Genomic DNA, 14,388 nt, shown 5'->3' on the forward strand with positions numbered 1-14,388 from the left:
TACCCTGTCGAGCCCGTTCATTATCTTATATGTCTCTATAAAGATCTCCCCTCAGCCTTCTAAACTCCAACGAGTACAGGCCCAATCTACTCAATCTCTCCTCATAAGCTAACCCCCTCATCTCCGGTATCAACCTGGTGAACCTTCTCTGTACTCCCTCCAAGGCCATTACATACTTCTGAAAATAAGGGGACCAAAATTGCACACAGTACTCCAGTTGCGGCCTCACCAGTACCCTGTACAGTTGCAGCAAGACCTCCCTGCTTTTATACTCCATCCCCTTCGCGATAAAGGCCAACATTCCATTCCCCTTCTTGATCACCTGCTGCACCTGCAAACTGAGTTTTTGCGATTCATGCACAAGGACCCCCAGGTCCCTCTGCACAGTAGCATGTTGTAATTTTTCACTATTTAAATAAGTCTATTTTACTGTTATTCCTTCCAAAGTGGATAACATCACACTTGTCAATGTTATACTCATAGAATATCATAGAAACCCTACAGTACAGAAAGAGGCCATTTGGCCCATCGAGTCTGCACCGACCACAATCCCACCCAGGCCCTACCCCCATATCCCGACATATTTTACCCGCTAATCCCTCTAATCCACACATCCCAGGACACTAAGGGGCAATTTTAGCATGGCCAATCAACCTAACCCGCACATCTTTGGACTGTGGGAGGAAACCGGAGCACCTGGAGGAAACCCACGCAGACACGAGGAGAATGTGCAAACTCCACACAGACAGTGACCCGAGCCGGGAATCGAACCCAGGTCCCTGGAGCTGTGAAGCAGCAGTACTAACCACTGTGCTACCGGGCCGCCCTCAAAATCAACACCCAAACAGGGACTTGAACCCTCGAATTAAAAGTCAAATGCTTTACCAACTGAGCTATCCCTCTTTTCCCTAAAGTTCTTCACCTTCAGTTCCCTGATCAAGTCTGCCTCATTACACATCACCAAATCCAGAATTGCCTGTTCCTGAGGAGACTCTGTCACAAGCTGCTCCAAAAAACCATCGCTTAGACATTGCACAAATTCCTGTTCTTGGGATCCACGACCTACCTGATTTTCCCACTCCACCTGCATATTGAAATCCCCCATGATTATTGTAACATTGCCTTTTCTATCTCCTGATTTATTTTTCTGTCCCACATCCTGACGACTGCGAGGGGGCCTGTACATAACTCCCATCAGGGTCTTTTTACCTTTGTGATTCCCCCACTCGACCCACAGAGATTCTGTACCTTCTGATCCTATATCACTTCCTGCTATCGATTTAACTTCATTCCTGACTAACAATGCAACCCCGCCCCCTTTGCCCATCTGCCTGTCCTTTCCATAGGACACATATCCTTGGATATTTCGATCCCAGCCCTGATCCCCTTGCAGCCACGTCTCTGTGATGCGCCGGCCATCGAGCACCTATTAAAATGGATGAATGTTGCTGCCGGCGACTCTTGGAATTGTCAATCGCGTGTGAGGAATTTGTTAAAGGACATCTGTTCATCTATTTTGAAACACATCTCAAACAATTGCGTTCAGGGTGGAAGAAAAGCAACACCCAAACAGGGACTTGAACCCTGGACCCTCAGATTAAAAGTCTGATACTCTACTGACTGAGCTATCCAGGCTTCCAACAGCTTCCCTTTTTCCTCCGTTGAACTCGCCGCTCTCTCACTGTGACTGGGAGCAGATGAGATTGAAGGGGAGGTGATTTTTTACTGGCGGGGGGAGTGTGATATTATCCACTTTGAGATTCAGCAAGAGCTCCTCCTTCAATCTGCTCTGTTGCATTCGCTGCTCCCAATGCGCTCGACTCTACATCGGAGAGACCAAACGGAGACTGGGTGATCGCTTTGCTGAGCACCTTCACTCCGTCCGCACACAGGACCCTAACCTTCCTGTCGCTTGCTGCTTCAACACACCACCCTGCTCTCCTGTCCACATGTCCGTCCTTGGCCTTTTGCAATGTTCCAGTGAACGCAAACTGGAGAAACAGCCCCTCATCTTCCGATTGGACACTTTACAGCCTTCTGGACTCAACATTGAGTTCAACAACTTCAGAGCATGAACTCTCTCCTCCACCTTCACCCCATTTCCATTGATTTTATTTCATTTTGTTTCATCCGATTCATCCATTTTATCATCCTTCTTTCTCAGCTCCATTTTCCCACTTTCCATTCCAGCTCTCCTTCTTGCCCCCTCCCCCTCCCCCTTTCAGGGCAACTGCCACATTCCTCGGGCAGTCCTTTAACAATCTGCATCCCTGTTCTGCCATTCACACATTCTGATCATTAATGGACACTTTCTAGCACCTTCTCAGCCTTCTGTCTCCTCATTTCAATTCCCGTTGTCCCATTCCATCCCCCCGACCCTCACAGTATAAATCTCCGCTGATTCTCTGCGCTCTCAGCTCTGACCAAGGGTTATCCAGACTCCAAACGTTGGCTCGATTCTCTCCCCAGAGATGCTGTCAGACCTGCTGAGATTTTCCAGCATTTTCCGTTTGTGTTGAAGTCACGTTGGAGTTGTATCGAACTGTGGTGAGGCCACAGCTGGAGCACTGTGTGCAGTTCTGGTCACCACATTTTAGGAAGGATGTGATTGCACTGGAGAGGGTGCAGAGGAGATTCCCCAGGATGCTGCCTGGGACGGAGCATTTAAGTTATGAAGAGAGGTTGCGGAAGCTTGGATTATTTTCGGTGGAGCAGAGAAGACTGAGGGGCGACCTGATTGAGGTGGACAAGATTATGAGGGGCACGGACAGAGTGGATAAGGAGCAGCTGTTCCCCAGATTTGAAGGGTCAGTGTTCAATTCTTTGGACTTCAGATGTTTTATACAGCTCCATCGTAGCCTCACTGCTCTGATATTCTGTAAGAAGTCTCACAACACCAGGTTAAAGTCCAACAGGTTTATTTGGTAGCAAATACCATAAGCTTGCGGAGCGCTGCTCCTTCGTCAGATGGAGTGGAAATGTGCTCTCAAACAGGGCACAGACACAAAATCAAGTTACAGAATACTGATTAGAATGCGAATCCCTAAAGCCAGCCAGGTCTTAAAGCCACTCCTCGTCACAATGGATGTCTCGGCACTCTACACCAGCATCCCGCACGATGATGGCACTGCTGCAACGACCTCAGTACTCAACGCCGACAACTGCCAGTTTCCGGAAGCAATTTTACAACTCATCCGCTTCATCCTGGACCACAATGTCTTCACCTTTAACAACCAGTTCTTCATCCAGACACACGGAACAGCCATGGGGACCAAATTCGCACCTCAACATGCCAACGTCTTCATGCACAGGTTCGAACAAGACTTCTTCACTGCACAGGACCTTCATCCGATGCTATACACTAGATACATCGATGACATTTTCTTCCTTTGGAGTCATGGTGAGCAATCACTGAAACAACTATATGATGACATCAACAAGTTCCATCCCACCATCAGACTCACCATGGACTACTCTCCGGAATCGGTTGCGTTCTTGGACACACGCATCTCCATTAAGGACAGTCACCTCAGCACCTCACTGTACCGCAAGCCCACGGATAACCTCACGATGCTCCACTTCTCCAGCTTCCACCCTAAACACGTTAAAGAAGCCATCCCCTACGGACAAGCCCTCCGAATACACAGGATCTGCTCGGATGAGGAGGATCGCAACAGACACCTCCAGACGCTGAAAGATGCCCTCATAAGAACAGGATATGGCGCTCGACTCATCGATCGACAGTTCCAATGCGCCACAGCGAAAAACCGCACCGACCTCCTCAGAAGACAAACACGGGACACGGTGGACAGAGTACCCTTCGTCGTCCAGTACTTCCCCGGAGCGGAGAAGCTACGGCATCTCCTCCGGAGCCTTCAACATGTCATTGATGAAGACGAACATCTCGCCAAGGCCATCCCCACACCCCCACTTCTTGCCTTCAAACAACCGCACAACCTCAAACAGACCATCGTCCGCAGCAAACTACCCAGCCTTCAGGAGAACAGTGACCACAACACCACACAACCCTGCCACAGCAACCTCTGCAAGACGTGCCGGATCATCAACACGGATGCCATCATCTCACGTGAGAACACCATCTACCAGGTACACCGTACATACTCTTGCAACTCGGCCAACGTTGTCTACCTGATACGCTGCAGGAAAGGATGTCCCAAGGCATGGTACATTGGGGAAACCATGCAGACGCTGCAACAACGGATGAATGAACACCGCTCGACAATCACCAGGCAAGACTGTTCTCTTCCTGTGGGGGAGCACTTCAGCAGTCACGGGCATTCAGCCTTGGATCTTCAGGTAAGCGTTCTCCAAGGCGGCCTTCACGACACACGACAGCGCAGAGTCGCTGAGCAGAAACTGATAGCCAAGTTCCGCCCACATGAGGACGGCCTAAACCGGGATGTTGGATTTATGTCACATGATCAGTAACCCCCACAGCTTGCCCCCTGGACTTGCAGAATCTCACGAGCTGTTCTGTCTGGAGACAATACACATCTCTTTAACCTGTGCTTAATGCTCCCTCCACTCACATTGTCTGTATCTTTAAGAGCTGGCTGGCTTTAGGGATTCGCATTCTAATCAGTATTCTGTAACTTGATTTTGTGTCTCTGTGCCCTGTTTGAGAGCAGATTTCCAATCTATCTGACGAAGGAGCAGCGCTCCGAAAGCGAATGGTATTTGCTACCAAATAAACCTGTTGAACTTTAACCTGGTGTTGCGAGACTTCTTCTTGTGTTCACCCCAGTCCAACGCCGACATCTCCACATCATGACTGATATTCTGTGCCTTGGCTTTAAAGACAAATGTCCCATTAGCTTAGTTAGCCACCTTATTATCTGTCTTTCCACTTGCAGGGATATATGGACATGAACTCCAAGTCTCTCGGGTCCTCTGCACTTGTTGGCATCCAACCATTCAAAGGACAAGTCACTGTGAAAGAGCGGCAAGTTCAAGGCAGTTCCACTGCTCTCTGAAAAAAGGAACAAAGTACCACTGGCTCCACTGGGGATCGAACCCAGGACCTTCTGCGTGTAAGGCAGACGTGATAACCACTACACTATGGAACCACATGACTGTGAATGTAACTGAGCTGGAGGCAGTTCAGGGTGGGGGTCGGTGGGTGGTTACTGGATTGCTCCCTGGAATGAGCGAGTTTTCTCATGAGGTTGGATTGGACAGACTGGGCTTCTTTCAGCTGGAGTTTAGGAAAGTGAAGGGGTGACTGGATTAAAGTTTCTAAGATGCTGAACGGTCTTGGGAAGGTGGAGGTGGAAAAGATGTTTCCTCTTGTGGGTGAGGCCAAAACAAGGGGGCGCTGTTTGAACATTAGGGGGCGTCCTTTTCGGACAAGAGATGATTAGATTTGTTTTCTCTCAGAGGCTTGTGCCACTTTTAAACTCTGCCTCAGAAGGTGCTGGAGGACGGGGTCACTGAATATTTTCCTGGCGGAGGGAATTAGATATTTGTTGAGTGAGAGAATTAAAGATTATCGGGGATGGGGAGGGGAATATGGAGAATGTGGAAGCCAACAGAAAGGGATCAGCCATGGCCTTAGTAAATAGTGAAGCAGGTTCGAAGGACCAGATGGTTTCAGGTTGCAGCATCCACAGGATTTTGCTTTTAATTTTATAACAAATTATAACATTGGCTCAACTTTTCTTTAGGTGCTGTGGTTTAGTTGGTCAAAGCGCCTGCCGAGTAAACAGGAGATCCTGAGTTCAAATCTCAGGATTTGCTCCACCATTCAATCATGGCTGATATTTTTCTCATCCCCATTCTCCTGTCTTTTCCCCATAACCCCTGATCCCGTTATTAATCAAGAACCTATCTATCTCTGTCTTAGACACTCAATGACCTGGCCTCCACAGCCTTCTGCAGCAAAGAGTTCCACAGATTCACCACTCTCTGGCTGAGGAAATTCCTCCTCATCTCTGTTTTAAAGGATCGTCCCTTTAGCCTGAGGTTGTGCCCTCTGGTTCTAGTTTTTCTGACGAGTGGAAACATCCTCTCCACGTCCACTCTATCCAGACCTCGCAGTATCCTGTAAGTTTCAATAAGATCCCCCCTCATCCTCCTAAACTTCAATGAGTACAGACCCAGAGTCCTCAACTGTTCCTCATACGACAAGCTCTTCATTCCAGGGATCATTCTTGTGAACCTCCTCTGGACCCTTTCCAAGGCCAGCACGTCCTACCTTAGATACAGGGCCCAAAACTGCTCACAACACTCCAAATGGGGTCTGACCAGAGCCTTCTACAGCCTCAGAAGTACATCCCTGCTCTTGTATTCTAGCCCTCTTGACATGAATGCTAACATTGCATTTGCCTTCCGAACTGCCGAGTGAACCTGCACGTTAACCTGAAGAGAATCTTGAACAAGGACTCCCAAATCCCTTTGTGTTTCTTATTTCCTCAGCATTTCCCCATTTAGAAAATAGTCTCTGCCTCCATTCCTCCTTCCAAAGTGCAGAACCTCACACTTTTCCACATTGTATTCCATCTGCCACTTCTTTGCCCACTCTCCTAACCTGTCCAAGTCCTTCTGCAGCACCCCTGCTTCCTCAATACTACCTGTCCCTCTACATATCTTTGTATCATCTGCAAACTTACCAACAGTGCCTTCAGTTCCTTCCTCCAAATCGTTACTGTATATTGTGAAAAGTTGTGGTCCCAGCACTGACCCCTGAGGCACACCACTAGTCACCAGCTGCCATCCTGAGAGAGGCCCCTTTATCCCCACTCTCTGCCTTCTGCCAGTCAGTCAATCCTCTATCCATGCCAGGATCTTACCCTGAACACCATGGGCTCTTAACTTATTTAACAGTCTCCTATGTGGCACCTTGTCAAAGGCCTTCTGGAAATCTAAATAAATCACGTCCACTGGTTCTCCTTTATCTAACTTCCTTGTTACCTCCTCAAAGAACTCGAACAGATTTGTCAGACATGACCTCCCCTTGACGAAGCCGTGCTGACTCAGTCCTATTTTATCATGCACTTCCAAGTACTCCGCAATCTCATCTTTAATAATGGACTCTAAAATCTTGCCAATGACTGAAGTCAGGCTAACCGGCCTATAATTTCCCGTCTGCTGCCTCCCTCCCTTCTTAAACAGCGGTGTTACATCAGCTACTTTCCAGTCCTCTGGGACCCTCCCTGCCTCCAGTGATTCCTGAAAGATCACCACCAATGCCTCCACAATTTCCTCAGCGATCTCTTTTAGACCCCTGGGGTGTAGTCCATCCGGTCCAGGTGATTTATCCACCTTCAGACCTTTCAGTTTCCCCAGAACCTTCTCCTTAGTGATGGCCACTACACTCACCTGTGCCCCCTGACTCTCCTGGAGCTCTGACATCCCACTGGTGTCTTCCACCGTGAAGACTGATGCAAAGTAACGATTCAGTTCCTCTGCCATTGCTTTGTTTCCTATTATTACTTCTCCAGCCTCATGTTCCAGTGGTCCAATGGCTATTTGTGCCTCTCTCTTACCTTTTAGATATTGAAAAAATCTCTTCCTATCTTCTATTATATTCCTAGCTCACTTACACTCATATTTCATCTTCTCCCCCGTTATTGCTTTTTTTAGTTGTCCTCTGCTCGTTTTTAAAGGCTTCCCAATCCTCCGGCTTCCCACTAATCCTCGCCACTTTGTCTGCTTTTTCTTTTGCTTTTATGCTGTCCTTGACTTCCCTCGTCAGCCATGGATGTCTCGTCCTCCCCTCAGCATGTTTCCTCCTCCTTGGGATGAATTTCTGTTCTGCCTCCCGAATAACCCCCCAAAACTCCTGCCATTGCTGTTCCACTGTCTTCCCCGCGAGGCTCCCTTTCCAATCAACTCTGGCCAGCTCCTCCCCCATGTCTTTGTAGTTACCTTTATTTAATTGTAACACCGAAACATCTGATTCCAGCTTCTCCCTCTCAAACTGCAGGGTAAATTCGATCATATTGTGGTCACTGCTCCCTCAGGGTTCCTTCACCTTCAGTTCCCTGATCAAGTCTGCCTCATTACACATCACCAAATCCAGAATTGCCTGTTCCTGAGGAGACTCTGTCACAAGCTGCTCCAAAAAACCATCGCTTAGACATTGCACAAATTCCTGTTCTTGGGATCCACTCCCGACCTGATTTTCCCACTCCACCTGCATATTGAAATCCCCCATGATTATTGTAACATTGCCTTTTCTATCTCCTGATTAATTTTTCTGTCCCACATCCTGACGAGTGCGAGGGGGCCTGTACATAACTCCCATCAGGGTCTTTTTACCTTTGTGATTCCCCCACTCGACCCACAGAGATTCTGTACCTTCTGATCCTATATCACTTCCTGCTATCGATTTAACTTCATTCCTGACTAACAATGCAACCCCGCCCCCTTTGCCCATCTGCCTGTCCTTTCCATAGGACACATATCCTTGGATATTTCGATCCCAGCCCTGATCCCCTTGCAGCCACGTCTCTGTGATGCGCCGGCCATCGAGCACCTATTAAAATGGATGAATGTTGCTGCCGGCGACTCTTGGAATTGTCAATCGCGTGTGAGGAATTTGTTAAAGGACATCTGTTCATCTATTTTGAAACACATCTCAAACAATTGTGTTCAGGGTGGAAGGAAAAGCAACACCCAAACAGGGACTTGAACCCTCGACCCTCAGATTAAAAGCCTGATGCTGTTCCAACTACCCTGGATTGCCACAGCTTCCCTTTTCCCTCCGTTGAACTAGCCGCACTCTCACTGTGACTGGGAGCAGATGAGATTGAAGGGGAGTTGATTTTTTACTGGGGGGGGGGGGGGGAGTGTGATATTATCCACTTTGAGATTCAGCAAGAGCTCCTCCTTCAATCTGCTCTGTTGCATTCGCTGCTCCCAATGCGCTCGACTCTACATCGGAGAGACCAAACGGAGACTGGGTGGTCGCTTTGCTGAGCACCTTCGCTCCGTCTGCACACAGGACCCTAACCTTCCTGTCGCTTGCTGCTTCAACACACCACCCTGCTCTCCTGTCCACATGTCCGTCCTTGGCCTTTTGCAATGTTCCAGTGAACGCAAACTGGAGAAACAGCCCCTCATCTTCCGATTGGGCACTTTACAGCCTTCTGGACTCAACATTGAGTTCAACAACTTCAGAGCATGAACTCTCTCCTCCACCTTCACCCCATTTCCATTGATTTTATTTCATTTTGTTTCATCCGATTCATCCATTTTATCATCCTTCTTTCCCAACTCCATTTTCCCACTTTCCATTCCAGCTCTCCTTCTTGCCCCCTCCCCCTCCCCCTTTCAGGGCAACTGCCACATTCCTCGGGCAGTCCTTTAACAATCTGCATCTCTGTTCTGCCATTCACACATTCTGATCATTAATGGACACTTTCTAGCACCTTCTCAGCCTTCTGTCTCCTCATTTCAATTCCCGTTGTCCCATTCCATCCCCCCGACCCTCACAGTATAAATCTCCGCTGATTCTCTGCGCTCTCAGCTCTGACCAAGGGTCATCCAGACTCCAAACGTTGGCTCGATTCTCTCCCCAGAGATGCTGTCAGACCTGCTGAGATTTTCCAGCATTTTCTGTTTGTGTTGAAGTCATGTTGGAGTTGTATCGAACTGTGGTGAGGCCACAGCTGGAGCACTGTGTGCAGTTCTGGTCACCACATTTTAGGAAGGATGTGATTGCACTGGAGAGGGTGCAGAGGAGATTCCCCAGGATGCTGCCTGGGACGGAGCATTTAAGTTATGAAGAGAGATTGCGGAAGCTTGGATTATTTTCGGTGGAGCAGAGAAGACTGAGGGGCGACCTGATTGAGGGGGACAAGATTATGAGGGGCACGGACAGAGTGGATAAGGAGCAGCTGTTCCCCAGATTTGAAGGGTCAGTGTTCAATTCTTTGGACTTCAGATGTTTTATACAGCTCCATCACAGCCTCTCTGCTCTGATATTCTGTAAGAAGTCTCACAACACCAGGTTAAAGTCCAACAGGTTTATTTGGTAGCAAATACCATAAGCCTGCGGAGCGCTGCTCCTTCGTCAGATGGAGTGGAAATGTGCTCTCAAACAGGGCACAGACACAAAATCAAGTTACAGAATACTGATTAGAATGCGAATCCCTAAAGCCAGCCAGGTCTTAAAGCCACTCCTCGTCACAATGGATGTCTCGGCACTCTACACCAGCATCCCCCACGATGATAGCATTGCTGCACCGGCCTCAGTGCTCAACGCCGCCAACTGCCAGTTTCCGGATGTAATTTTACAACTCATCCGCTTCATCCTGGACCACAATGTCTTCACCTCCAACAACCAGTTCTTCATTCAGACACATGGAACAGCCATGGGGACCAAATTCGCACCTCAATATGCCAACATCTTCATGCACAGGTTCGAACAAGACTTCTTCACCGCACAGGACCTTCAACCGATGCTATACGCTAGATACATCGATGACATTTTCTTCCTTTGGACACATGGTGAGCAATCACGGGAACAACTATATGATGACATGAACATTCCATCCCACCATCAGACTCACCATGGACTACTCTCCAGAATCGGTTGCATTCTTGGACACATGCATCTCCATTAAGGACGGTCACCTCAGCACCTCACTGTACCGCAAGCCCACGGATAACCTCACGATGCTCCACTTCTCCAGCTTCCACCCGAAACACGTTAAAGAAGCCATCCCCTACGGACAAGCCCACCGAATACACAGGATCTGCTCGGATGAGGAGGATCGCAACAGACACCTCCAGACGCTGAAAGATGCCCTCATAAGAACAGGATATGGCACTCGACTCATCGATCGACAGTTCCGACGCGCCACAGCGAAAAACCGCACCGACCTCCTCAGAAGACAAACACGGGACACGGTGGACAGAGTACCCTTCGTCGTCCAGTACTTCCCCGGAGCGGAGAAGCTACGGCATCTCCTCCGGAGCCTTCAACATGTCATTGATGAAGACGAACATCTCGCCAAGGCCATCCCCACACCCCCACTTCTTGCCTTCAAACAACCGCACAACCTCAAACAGACCATTGTCCGCAGCAAACTACCCAGCCTTCAGGAGAACAGTGACCACGACACCACACAACCCTGCCACAGCAACCTCTGCAAGACGTGCCGGATCATCGACACAGATGCCATCATCTCACGTGAGAACACCATCTACCAGGTACACCGTACATACTCTTGCAACTCGGCCAACGTTGTCTACCTGATACGCTGCAGGAAAGGATGTCCCGAGGCATGGTACATTGGGGAAACCATGCAGACGCTACGACAACGGATGAATGAACACTGCTCAACAATCACCAGGCAAGACTGTTCTCTTCCTGTGGGGGAGCACTTCAGCAGTCACGGGCATTCAGCCTTGGATCTTTAGGTAAGCGTTCTCCAAGGCGGCCTTCACGACACACGACAGCGCAGAGTCGCTGAGCAGAAACTGATAGCCAAGTTCCGCACACATGAGGACGGCCTAAACTGGGATGTTGGATTTATGTCACATGATCAGTAACCCCCACAGCTTGCCCCCTGGACTTGCAGAATCTCACGAGCTGTTCTGTCTGGAGACAATACACATCTCTTTAACCTGTGCTTAATGCTCCCTCCACTCACATTGTCTGTATCTTTAAGAGCTGGCTGGCTTTAGGGATTTGCATTCTAATCAGTATTCTGTAACTTGATTTTGTGTCTCTGTGCCCTTTTTGAGAGCAGATTTCCAATCTATCTGACGAAGGAGCAGCGCTCCGAAAGCTAATGGTATTTGCTAACAAATAAACCTGTTGAACTTTAACCTGGTGTTGTGAGACTTCTTATTGTGTTCACCCCAGTCCAACCCCGACATCTCCACATCATGACTGATATTCTGTGCCTTGGCTGTAAAGGCAAATGTCCCATTAGCTTAGTTAGCCACCTTATTATCTGTCTTTCCACTTGCAGGGATATATGGACATGAACTCCAAGTCTCTCGGGTCCTCTGCACTTGTTGGCATCCGACCATTCAAAGGACAAGTCAGTGTGAAAGAGCGGCGAGTTCAAGGCAGTTCCACTGCTCTCTGAAAAAAGGAACAAAATACCACAGGCTCCACTGGGGATCGAACCCAGGACCTCCTGCGTGTAAGGCAGACGTGATAACCACTACACTATGGAACCACATGTCTGTGAATGTAACTGAGCTGGAGGCAGTTCATGGTCGGGGGGCGGTGGGTGGTTACTGGATTGCTCCCTGGAATGAGCGGGTTTTCTCATGAGGTTGGATTGGACAGACTGGGCTTCTTTCAGCTGGAGTTTAGGAAAGTGAAGGGGTGACTGGATTAAAGTTTCTAAGATGCTGAACGGTCTTGGGAAGGTGGAGGTGGAAAAGATGTTTCCTCTTGTGGGTGAGGCCAAAACAAGGGGGCGCTATTTGAACATTAGGGGGCGCCCTTTTAGGACAAGAGATGATTCGATTTGTTTTCTCTCAGAGGCTTGTGCCACTTTTAAACTCTGCCTCAGAAGGTGCTGGAGGACGGGGTCACTGAATATTTTCCTGGCGGAGGGAGTTCGATATTTGTTGAGTGAGAGAATTAAAGATTATCGGGGAGAGGGAGGGGAATATGGAGAATGTGGAAGCCAACAGAAAGGGATCTGCAAATACAACAGGTGATCAAGAAGGCAAATGGGATGTTGGCATTTATCGCGAGGGGGATAGAATATAAAAGCAGAGAAGTCTTGCTGCATCTGTACAAGGCATTGGTGAGGCCGCAGCTGGAATACTGTGTGCAGTTTTGGTCCCCTTATTTGCGAAAAGATATATTGGCCTTGGAGGGAGTGCAGAGAAGGTTCACCAGGTTGATACCGGAGATGAGGGGTGTTGACTATGAGGAGAGATTGAGCAGATTGGGTTTGTATTCGTTGGAGTTTAGAAGGCTGAGGGGTGATCTTATAGAGGCATATAAGATAATGAAGGGGCTGGATAGGGTAGGAGTGGAGAGATTCTTTCCACTTAGAAAGGAAACCAGAACTAGGGGGCACAGCCTCAAAATAAAGGGGGGTCAGTTTAGGACAGAGTTGAGGAGGAACTTCTTCTCTCAGAGGGTGGTGAATCTCTGGAATTCTCTGCCCACTGAAGTGGTGGAGGCTACCTCGTTGAATATGTTTAAGTCACGGATAGATGGATTCCTGATCGGTAGGAGAATGAGGGGTTATAGGGATCAGGCGGGTAAGTGGAACTGATTCACTTCAGATCAGCCATGATCTTATTGAATGGCGGGGCAGGCTCGAGGGGCTAGATGGCCGACTCCTGCTCCTATTTCTTATGTTCTTATGTACTTATGATCAGCCATGGCCTTAGTAAATAGTGAAGCAGCTCGGAGGATCAGATGGTTTCAGGTTGCAGCATCCACAGGATTTTGCTTTTAATTTTGTAATAAATTATAACATTGGTTCGACTTTTTTGGAGGTGCCGTGGCTTAGTTGGTTAAAGTGCCTGTCTAGCAAATCTCAGCGGTGCCTTTGTGCATGTTGCATTTTGCAACTCTGAGAAGCCGTAACTTTCCCGTCACACAGTTCGATCACAGGAAAAGAAGCCCAGAGGCCCATTTTAAATGACCATAAGACACAGTAACAGAATTAGGCCACTCGGCCCATCAAGTCTGCTCCGCCATTCAATCATGGCTGATATTTTTCTCATCCCCATTCTCCTGCCTTTTCCCCATAACTCCTGATCCCCTTATTAATCAAGAACCTATCTATCTCTGTCTTAGACACTCAATGACCTGGCCTCCACAGCCTTCTGCGGCAAAGAGTTCCACAGATTCACCACTCTCTGGCTGAAGTTTTGGGCCCTGTATCTAAGGAAGGATGTGCTGGCCTTGGAAAGGGTCCAGAGGAGGTTCACAAGAATGATCCCTGGAATGAAGAGCTTGTGAGGAACAGTTGAGGACTCTGGGTCTGTACTCGTTGGAGTTTGGAAGGATGAGGGGGGATCTTATTGAAACTTACAGGATACTGTGAGGCCTGGGACGGAGCATTTAAGTTATGAAAAGAGGTTGAATCAGCTTCAGTTGTTTTTCCTGGAACAGAGAAGACTGAAGTGGGATCTGATTGAGTTGTGCAAGATTATGAGGGGCATGGACAGAGTGAAAAAGGAGCAGCTGTTCCCCAGATTTGAAGGGTCAGTGTTCAATTCTTTGGTCTTCTAATATTTTATACAGCTCCACCATAGCCTCTCTGCTCTGATATTCTATACCTCGGCTATAAAGACAAGGTTTCCATATGCCTTGTTGACCACCTGATCTACCTGTCCTGCTGCCTTCAGGGATCTGTGGACATGAACCCCAAGTCTCTTGGCTCCTCTGCACTTGTTGGCATCCGACCATTCAAAGGACAAGTCACTGTGAAA

General features: G+C 48.5%; 3 non-coding genes across 3 annotated transcripts; all 3 read right to left on the reverse strand.

The window, feature by feature from the left end:
• Positions 1–1,562: 1,562 nt before the first annotated feature.
• On the reverse strand, positions 1,563–1,635 carry trnak-uuu (transfer RNA lysine (anticodon UUU)). The gene has a single exon. It is a non-coding gene; the product is annotated as a tRNA-Lys (tRNA).
• A 3,379-nt stretch (positions 1,636–5,014) lies between these two features.
• trnav-uac (transfer RNA valine (anticodon UAC)) lies at positions 5,015–5,087 on the reverse strand. Its single transcript has one exon. It is a non-coding gene; the product is annotated as a tRNA-Val (tRNA).
• A 6,998-nt stretch (positions 5,088–12,085) lies between these two features.
• trnav-uac (transfer RNA valine (anticodon UAC)) lies at positions 12,086–12,158 on the reverse strand. The gene has a single exon. It is a non-coding gene; the product is annotated as a tRNA-Val (tRNA).
• Between the last annotated feature and the right edge of the window lie 2,230 nt (positions 12,159–14,388).

The sequence above is a fragment of the Mustelus asterias genome, chromosome 16, assembly GCF_964213995.1.
Source record: "Mustelus asterias chromosome 16, sMusAst1.hap1.1, whole genome shotgun sequence".
Lineage (NCBI taxonomy): Eukaryota > Metazoa > Chordata > Chondrichthyes > Carcharhiniformes > Triakidae > Mustelus > Mustelus asterias.